We start from the raw sequence: 9,866 nt of genomic DNA on the forward strand, positions 1-9,866 counted from the left end.
ATGATAGCTTTAAGGAATAGAAGTGGTAAGTTTTCTGTTCAACTGGAAATACGTACATTTTCGGTGCTTACTGTTCATATGCCTAGGAGTTACCAGGATGCCCATGGATTTAGAATTAATGTTCTAATTACTTTAGCCATTTTCATATTTATTTTTTTTCTGACTCTTTAAGTTATTATAAACATCAGTACCCTGTCAAAATTCCAACCTCCACAAACCCTGCAGAGAATGGAGGTGGAGAACAGTGCTGTGAAGACACAGTTCTTTCTCTTGGGATTCAGTGACCACCCAGAACTGCAGAGTGCTCTTTTTGCTGTGTTTTTGTCCATCTACTCTGTTACCCTGATGAGCAACCTTGGGATGATTTTATTAATCACAGCCAGTCCCCCCTTTGCACACCCCTATGTACTTTTTTCTCCGCATCTTGTCTTTCGTAGACGCCTGCTACTCTTCAGTCATTGCCCCCAAGTTACTTGTGGGCTTAATTTCTGATAAGAAGACCATTTCTTACAATGGCTGTGCTGCACAGTTATATTTCTTCTGCTATTTGGAGGACATAGAGTCTTTTCTCTTGACTGTCATGGCTTATGACCAGTACATAGCCATCTGTAACCCCTGCTTTACATCGTTATTATGTCCAAGAGGATTTGTTGCCAGCTTGCAATTGGAGCATTTCTGGGAGGCACCATGACCTCAATCGTCCACACCGCAATATATTTCACCTGTCTTTCTGCTCCAGTGAAATTAACCATTTCTTTTGTGACACCTCCCCTCTCTTCTCTCTGTCCTGCACTGACGCTTACATCCATGACATTGTACTGGTGGTCTTTGCTAGTTTAGTGGAAGCCCTCTGCCTTCTAATAGTTCTCCTCTCTTATATCCTCATCATAGCACCCATTCTTAACACAGGTTCTGCCGAGGGAAGAAGAAAAGATTTCTCCACTTGTGCTTCCCTTCTGACCGTGGTCTCTATCTACCATGGTACCCTGATCTTCATTTATTTGTGCCCTGGCACTGTCCATTCAATGGCTATTGATAAAGTGACCTCTGTGTTCTGTACATTGATTATACCTATGTTAAATCCCTTAATTTACAGCCTTAGGAACAAATATGTAAAAAATGCCTTCAGGAAAATGATTAGCAGAAAATTTCTTTCTTAAGAAAGGATAAAACTGAGGCCGACAGCTTTTCTACCTTGTTTCTTTTTTATTTAATTTAAATTTATTTATTTTAATTGGAGGCTAATTACTTTACAATATTGTATTGGTTCTGCCACACATCAACATGAATCTGCCACGGGCGTACATGTGTTCCCCATCCTGAACCCCCTCCCACCTTCCTCCCCATACCATCCCTCCGTGTCATCCCAGTGCACCAGCCCCAAGCATCCTATATCAAACCTGGGCTGGTGATTCGTTTCTTATATGATATTATACACATTTCAATACCATTCCCCCAAATCATCCCACCCTCTTCCTCTCCCACTGAGTCCAAAAGACTGTTCTGTACATCTGTGTCTCTTTTGCTACCCTATTTCTTGGCCTTTGTTCTTTATTTTTTTTTTTTTTTAATTTTATTTTATTTTTAAACTTTACATAACTGTATTAGTTTTGCCAAATATCAAAATGAATCCGCCACAGGTATACATGTGTTCCCCACCCTGAACCCTCCTCCCTCCTCCCTCCCCATTCCATCCCTCTGGGTCGTCCCAGTGCACCAGCCCCAAGCATCCAGTATCCTGCATCGAACCTGGACTGGCAACTCTAAAGATTCTGAGTGCTGAAGCTCTAGTACTTTGACGTAAGTTCCTATAACCCACCAGTACAACCTTCTGAATTTCCCATTATTTTCAATTGTGCCTAAATTGAGTGCAGGGAGCAGGCCTTAATGATCTTAATCTTCTCTCCAAACTAAGGAAGAGCAGCAATAGGGTCTCTTTGCTGTTTTGCGCAAAAGGTGTTTTTTACGTCTCTTTCCTCTGTTCCTGAGAGGCCCTAGTGAGGTATCATGAGAAGAGCAACTGCTCTATCCATGTCAGTTAAACTTACTTCCCTAAAGGCTCCATTTTTTTTTTAACAATAGGCTTAATAGACTTGCTCAGTCAGTGTTACTGTATCAGATTAGTTTTGTTTGTACCCTTTTTATGTACTTGTATCACCCCGTAAATATTCCATCATAACACATAAAAATAAGTAGTAAATAAATAAATAAGAATAAGAACCCTCTCTCCATGTCTAAATATTCCATAAAAGCATGACGCTTACTATCCTGTTCACCATTTTTTCTACTCTGCCACTTACAGTGCTTGACCTGAGAATTCAATTCAAAAATACTTATTGAACAACACATGTATGAGTGCAGCCAGAACAACTAATATAAGATTGAACCTTTGTAAAATGATCAAAAAAATTGCTCTTTTCTTTGATTTTATCCTACCATGTTCACTTTAGGTGAAATCTATTTGCATATGGTTTCTTTTGCCCTATACAGAAATGAGAGTCAGAGACAGGAATTATTTGTTGTAAAACTCTTCATTCTGCCTTATTTCCTCTTCATTCTGCCTTAATTATATCAGCAAACATCCCCTGATCCTCCAAAGAACACCAAAGAGGACTCCCGTCTCCCCACTGGGTTCATAGCATTGCACTACTTAATAATGAAAATAAGTAAGCAAATAAACTGAAAGGCCCCATAATATAGTTCATATCATAAACCATATATGTTAAATCATATATTAACACAAATATAGTTCCCTTTGCAGGGGAGGAACAAAGTATTAGTTATATTAGAATGCTATATATAGTGATTATGTTATCTTTGAAAGTATGAAATAAATTAGAATAATATTCTAAACAAAATTTTAACAGTGGTTATCACAATTGTGTAGTGCTAAATTATTGTATGCTAGTTAATCCCTGAAATATTTTCCAAAAGCTTAATTAATTGCATATTCTGTTCTGCCTGTATTCAATTAGCAATTAATCCAGTTGTGAAAACAACACAATTTAAAGTTCTCAGAAGCATTCATTTTATCTTAGGTTGTGGCCATGAAAGGAACATGGAGGCACTCTTTATAATTTTAGGAGAGAGCAATTGCTTATACAGATTTTTATTTAGGTTAGGTCTTGTTCACTTATGTTCAATATCCCTTTGGTGCTGATGATTTTATAATCAAGATATCATTTGAAGGAAACAACATATTAAAAAACTTGGAATTTTCAGCAGATTATTTGAATTAGAATTCTAATATGAATTGGAATTTTAGACAAACATATTTTATTGTTTCTTCAATATTTTCTCTCATGATTTCAAATTATTTATAGTTCATAGAATATAGCACATATCAGGAACTCTCAATCACTGTCTAAAGCTCTTCACAACCCAATGAAATTTATTAAGAACATATGAAAGTATTTATATCTGCAAACATTAGGCCTCTCAGGTGCTGCTGAAATTTCTAGGCAGTGTAAGACTTTGAAACTTCAATTCCTGTTTGTTTTTTAATTTCAATTTTTTTCTTCTCAAGTAAGCATCTCCCTTTTTCCAATTTCCAGGCATTCAGAGGAATGCCTCCCTGGTCTGGTGAGTCATAGAACATTCAGACCCAGGACCATACAATCATGAACTGCTGTTTTGTCTATCAAGGAGAAAAGGTCCAGGTAGACAATTAGCTCCTAAACATATATATCTAGCCCCGAAATAATGGCCTGGGGTCTTAAGAAAGTGTCAAGGAACAGTGTCACAATGTCTGGAAAACCTAAGAAACTTGGGGATCCAAGAAAGCCATAAAAATGACAAACTGGATGTTGTGAAGTTTAAACTAATTGGTCAAAAATGATGCATATTAAAGTTACAAGTCAGCCAAAAATATACAGATCAATACTAATAAATATATAAAGCTGTTGTAATCCCCACCTTTTGGGGGCTCTTCTCTCCTTGTCAGTGTCTATGCTAAGGGCTTTGCATCTCTGTCTTCTAAAGTAAACTTTGCCTGTGTGAGTGTTTGCTAGGTTGTGGAGTTCATTCCTCAGCTCCAAGAACAGAACCTGGCTTCCTGTTTCAGCACCAGTGATAAGAAATCAGCCTGCCAGTGCAGGACACGCAAGAGGTGTGAGTTCAATCCCTGGGTTGGGAAGGTTCCCTGGAATGTGGAATGGCACCCCACCCCAGTATTCTTGCCTGGAAAATTCCATGGACAGAAGAGCCTATGGCTCATCGGGTTGCAAAGAGTTGGACATGTCTGATCATTATAATAATGAAGCCCATTCATATCATGTAAAATTAGCTTCACTGACCATTTTTCAAATATATATGTAATGAAAAAAAATCCCTTTTCTATTTTTATCTTTTCAAAGTTTTGACTTAATAGTGTTTACAGAGGATCAGGAAAATAGGTTGTTTTTGTTTGTTTGTTTTGGTTTTGATTTATGCTCATTTCGAGAAAATGATGAAGATGGAAGAGAGTTTAAGTTAATAAGAAGATTTGAAGTTGAAGAAGATTTGAAGATTGAAGACCTGAGTTCAAATCTTTAATATACTACCTTTTACTTGTTAGACCTGTGACCTTAGCCAACTAACTCCTCATCAGGGACTAAATTCTGGTACTGAAAGAAAAGATGGTGTAGTTTATCACATGAGGTCACGAGATGGAGTCTTCAGGATTCATCTTTCACTTTATAGCCAGCTCACTGGGCTCGGACGATCCCCTGGAGAAGTGAATGCCAACCCACACCAGTATTCTTGCCTGGAGAATCCCATGGACAGAGGAGCCTGGCGGCTACAGTCCATGGGGTTGCAGAGTCAGATACGACTTAAGTGACTTAGCATGCATGCATGCCAGTCTTAGAGATTCTAGTTGCACATCTCAGCTGCAGCTCATATCTGGAGTTCTCTGCCCAGAACCCTAAGGACTAGCTTCTGATCCTGCTAGAGCTTAGCAGAGATTTCTTCACAGTGACCCATGCTGGCCACACCATTTTCAATCTTGGCCAGATGCCTGAAAAGTACCTTAATGGTCTAATTTCCAGATGTCACAAGTCCTACCTCACTACTGATTTCTGTGGACAAAACCCTTCTTGTAAAGTTAGTTTCTTTACTGCCATGAGTGGAATTAGATTTACAACCCAGTACACATTTTTATTGTTAGAAGACTTTGCTTTCTAATTCATCCTCTCACACACTATTCAACTACCTTAGGGTTTATCACTGACTTTAAACTCTCCACCCACACTCTCTTTACTGGCCACTGCTTAGCAGTCAGTCAGACTATCATCTCACCATCCATCTGCTTTAGTTCCCATCTCTGGCCCTCAGAGGATGCCCTTTATTAGAAATGTTAACTGCTTACCAATCAAGGTGAGAGGGTAACAGGCAGGAAGGCCAGGGGTCTCTAAATGGAGGAAATAGCCTGCAAGTGTTAGATATTTTTATCTCTCCTAAGCGGCAGGAGGAAACAAACTAGTGATATTTTTTCCTTCTCTATACAAATTTAAAAGGAGGTTTCTCTTAAAATACTGTGTTGCCATAAGGACACCTGGTTTTGCCTGAGGTTAACTATTCTCAAACCTAGAGATAACCAATGCCTTTTTCTTATGGAAATGTTTATCTTAAGCTATGCTAATGTACTATGCGTTTACCCCAAACTCTGTCTTCAAGTTGGTTCCTCAGAACCTACTTGACAAACCAGTATGTTATACTCAGATATTGTTCCCCTAATCTATGTAAATAAAACTATTTGTATGGTGGTCTGCCCTTCTTCAAGATTCAAGTTAATCATTTTATGGCCCAGGATAAACCATTTGGTGCCAAGATTATCCCAAAATGCATCTTATGGGTGAGGGGCCTGGTGCCATTCTGAATTTTAAGACATTTCTTTCTTTCATTAACAGACTGCTAGTGACTATATAACATCCAGCTGAAGATTAGCAGGGGGGTACTCTTCTGCCCCCTTCTGATGCCTATGTCAGAAGCTTTCTCTATCTCCTTTATACTTTAATAAAACCTTATTACACAAAAGCTCTGAGTGATCAAGCCTCATTTCTGGCCCCGGATTGAATTTTTCTCTTCCTGGGGCCAAGAAATCCAGTGTCTTCGCGTGATTCAACGACCTTTCAAAGGGATTTCAGACTGTATATATTTTTGAGAAAATATTTCACAAGCCAGACTTTGATGAAGTTGATATTTCCAGGCTGCATTATTTTTTTAAAATCCACCATATTCACAATATCTTTATTTTTTTTTATTTTTTAAATATAAATTTATTTATTTTAATTGGAGGCTAATTACAACATTGTAGTGGTTTTGCCATACATTGACATGAATCTGCCACAGGTGTACATGTGTTTCCCATCCTGAACCCCCCTCCCACCGCCCTCCCCATCCCATCCCTCTGGGTCATCCCAGTGCACCAGCCCCGAGCACCCTGTATCATGCATTGAACCTGAACTGGTGATTCGTTTCACATATAATAGTATACATGTTTATTTTCCCAAATCATTCCACCCTCTCCCTCTCCCACAGAGTCCAAAAGGCTTTTCTATACACCTGTATCTCTTTTGCTGTCTCGCATATAGGGTCATTGTTACCATCTTTCTAAATTCCATATATATGCGTTATACTGTATTGGTGGAGAAGGCAATGGCACCCCTCTCCAGTACTCTTGCCTGGAAAATCCCATGGACGGAGGAGCCTGGTAGGCTGCAGTCCATGGGATCGCTAAGAGTTGGACACGACTAGGCGACTTCACTTTCACTTTTCACTTTCATGCATTGGAGAAGGAAATGGCAACCCACACCCGTGTTCTTGCCTGGAGAATCCCAGTGACGGGGAAGCCTGGTGGGCAGCCGTCTCTGGGGTCACACAGAGTCGGACATGACAAGCGACTTAGCAGTAGCAGCAGCATACTGTATTGATGTTTTTCTTTCTGGCTTACTTCACTCTGTATAATAGGCTCTGGTTTCATCCACCTCATTAGAACTGATTCCATTGTATTCTTTTTAATGGCTGAGTAATACTCCATTGTGTATATGTACCACAGCTTTCTTATCCATTCATCTGCTGATGGACAACTAGGTTGCTTCCATGTCCTGGCTATTATAAACAGTGCTGAGATGGACATTGGGGTACACGTATCTCTTTCAATTCTGGTTTCCTCGTGTGTATGCCCACCAGTGGGATTGCTGGTCATATGGCAGTTATCTTTAAATAGGCATGTGTGTAATATGGTACCCTTCTGAAGAATGAGCCAAAAACTGCAAGAGAAAGAAACAGTTGCTGTCTATTATGAGCATATAATCTGAATTAAAAACAGTCAATATAAAAAGAAATTTTTTTTTACTATGTCTCATGGCTTTGGGGATCTTAGTTTTGCAACCAAGGATTGAACCTGAACCCCCTGCGATGAAAAAGCAGAGTCTTAACCACTGGACAGCCAGGAAATTCTCACTAGTAAAATTATTTTTATTTCATAAAATTTTACTCATTGTATGCACTGGGGAAGATAATGTGATAAAGATGCAAGGGTTCCAATTTAAAAAAAATAATGAATAAACTCAATAGTAGACCACCTTAACTGCCTCCTGAGAAATCTGTATGCAGGTTAAGATGCAACAGTTAGAACCAGACATGGAACAAGAGACTGGTTCCAAACAGGGAAAGGAATACATCAAGGTTGTATATTGACACCCTGCTTATTTAACTTATATGCAGAGTACATCATGAGAAATGCTGAGCTGGATGAAGCACAAGCTGGGATCAAGAGTGCTGGGAGAAATATCAACAATCTCAGATACGCAGATGATACCACCCTTATGGCAGAAAGTGAAGAACTAAAGAGCCTCTTGATGAAAGTGAAAGAAGAGAGTGAAAAAGTTGGCTTAAAACTCAACATTCAGAAAACTAAGATCATGGCATCAGGTCCCACCACTTCATGGCAAATAGATGGGTAATCAGTGGAAACAGTGGCTGACTTTATTTTGGGGGGCTCCAAAATCACTGCAGATGATGACTGCAGCCATGAAATTAAAAGATACTTGTTCCTTTGAAGAAAAGCTATGACCAGCCTAGACAGCATATTAAAAAGCAGAGAAATTATTTTGCTAACAAAGCCGTGGTTTTTCCAGTAGTCAGGTATGGATGTGACAGTTGGACAGTAAAGAAAACTGAGCTCTGACGATTTGATGCTTTTGAACTGTAGTGTTGGAGAAGACTCTTGAGAGTCCCTTGGACAGCAAGGAGACCCAACCAGTCAATCCTAAAGGAAATCAGCCCTGAATATTCTTTGAAAGGACTGATGCTGAAGCTGAAACTCCAATACTTTGGACACCTGACGTGAAGAACTGACTCATTGGAAAAGACCCTGATGCTGGGAAAGATTAAAGGCAGGAAGAGATGGGGACGACAGAGGATGAGATGGTTGGATCTACACAATGGTCATGAGTTTGAGCAAGCTCTGGGAGTTGGTGATGGACAGGGAGGCCTGGTGTGCTGCAGTCCATGGGGTCGCAAAGAGTCAGACAGGACTGAGCAACTGAACTGAAGTGAAATTTAATACAGGGGTATAACTACAGACACAAATGATGTTATTATAAAATTTAGTGAGGTTTAGAATATGAGTTACATCATAATTGAAATGGATGACAGGAAAAAAACTCATGTAGGATTTAATATTTGAGGGAGGCTTCTTCTTTCCTTTTCTTTCTTTTTTTTTTTTTTTGAGAAAGCCTTTTTAGTGTGAGTACAATTTGGACAGTTAAGCTTCAATCTGCATGTGGTTGCTGTTGTTTAATCACTAAGTCTTCTCTGACTCTTCTGTGGCCTCATAAGCTGTAGCCATGGTCCTCTGTCCATGCAATTTCACAGGTAAGAATACTGGAATAGGTTGCCATTTCCTCCTTCAAGGGATCTTTCTGACCCGGAGATCAAACCTGTGTCTCCTGCATTTGGCAAGCGGGTTCTTTATCACTGAGCCTCAGAGAAGCCTCTACCATCTACACATACTGCCATGGAAATCAAGTTAATTAACAAAGAATCTCAGTGAATTTCATTTATAAATTTTCACAAAAGAGTGCTGCAATATGTATCAAAAGCTTAACCAATATTGAGTAAAATAATAATAACAAAATGAGAGACAAAGAGTAAGAATATGAAATATAGAATATTACATGAAGGGTAAATCTACTCCTGAGAAAAAAATATGAAAGTTCAAATTTATTTCATTTAGCCTATTTCCTATTGGTAGATATTTAGATTATTTTCAATAGTTTGCCCCTGATGCTGGGAAAGATTGTAGGTGGGAGGAGAAGGGGACGACAGAGGATGAGATGGTTGGATGGCGTCACCGACTCGATGGACATGAGTTTGAGTAAGCTCCAGGAGTTGGTGATGGACAGGGAAGCCTGGCGTGCTGTGGTCCATGGGGTTGCAAAGAGTAGTACACAACTAAACAAATGAACTGAACTGAACTGATTATAAGCTCTGATGCAATGAATACTTTGAAAGTGGTAAACTTTTGCAGGTTCAATTGCTAGAATTACTGGTTTAAATGATACTTGCATATTTAATTTTCAAATTCCAGGTGAGTTATATATTTCATTCAAATAATAGCAAATTATCTTCCATAAAGAAGACTAATTTAAACTTCCACCAACAATGAATGAGTGTGAAAAAAAAAAAAACTTAAAATGATAAAGAATTAGACATATGTAACAGGGCCTGGCTCTAACATTAGCCTCTGGCCCAATTTTGTAGTTGAGGCTTCATTGCCTGTAGAATTAGGGAACACCCATACTAAACTGACTTTTCCATTAGTTAAAACTAAAGGTCAAGAAACAGGGTAGAAAAGTTGTCAGCCTCAGTTTCATCCTTTC

General features: G+C 39.0%; 1 pseudogene; it reads left to right on the top strand.

Moving 5' to 3' along the window:
• The first annotated feature begins 228 nt into the window (after window positions 1-228).
• LOC129644697 (olfactory receptor 5I1-like) lies at window positions 229-1,160 on the top strand (annotated as a pseudogene).
• The last annotated feature ends 8,706 nt before the right edge of the window (window positions 1,161-9,866 follow it).

This window comes from Bubalus kerabau, chromosome 2 (assembly GCF_029407905.1).
Source record: "Bubalus kerabau isolate K-KA32 ecotype Philippines breed swamp buffalo chromosome 2, PCC_UOA_SB_1v2, whole genome shotgun sequence".
In the NCBI taxonomy this organism is placed as follows: Eukaryota; Metazoa; Chordata; class Mammalia; order Artiodactyla; family Bovidae; genus Bubalus; species Bubalus kerabau.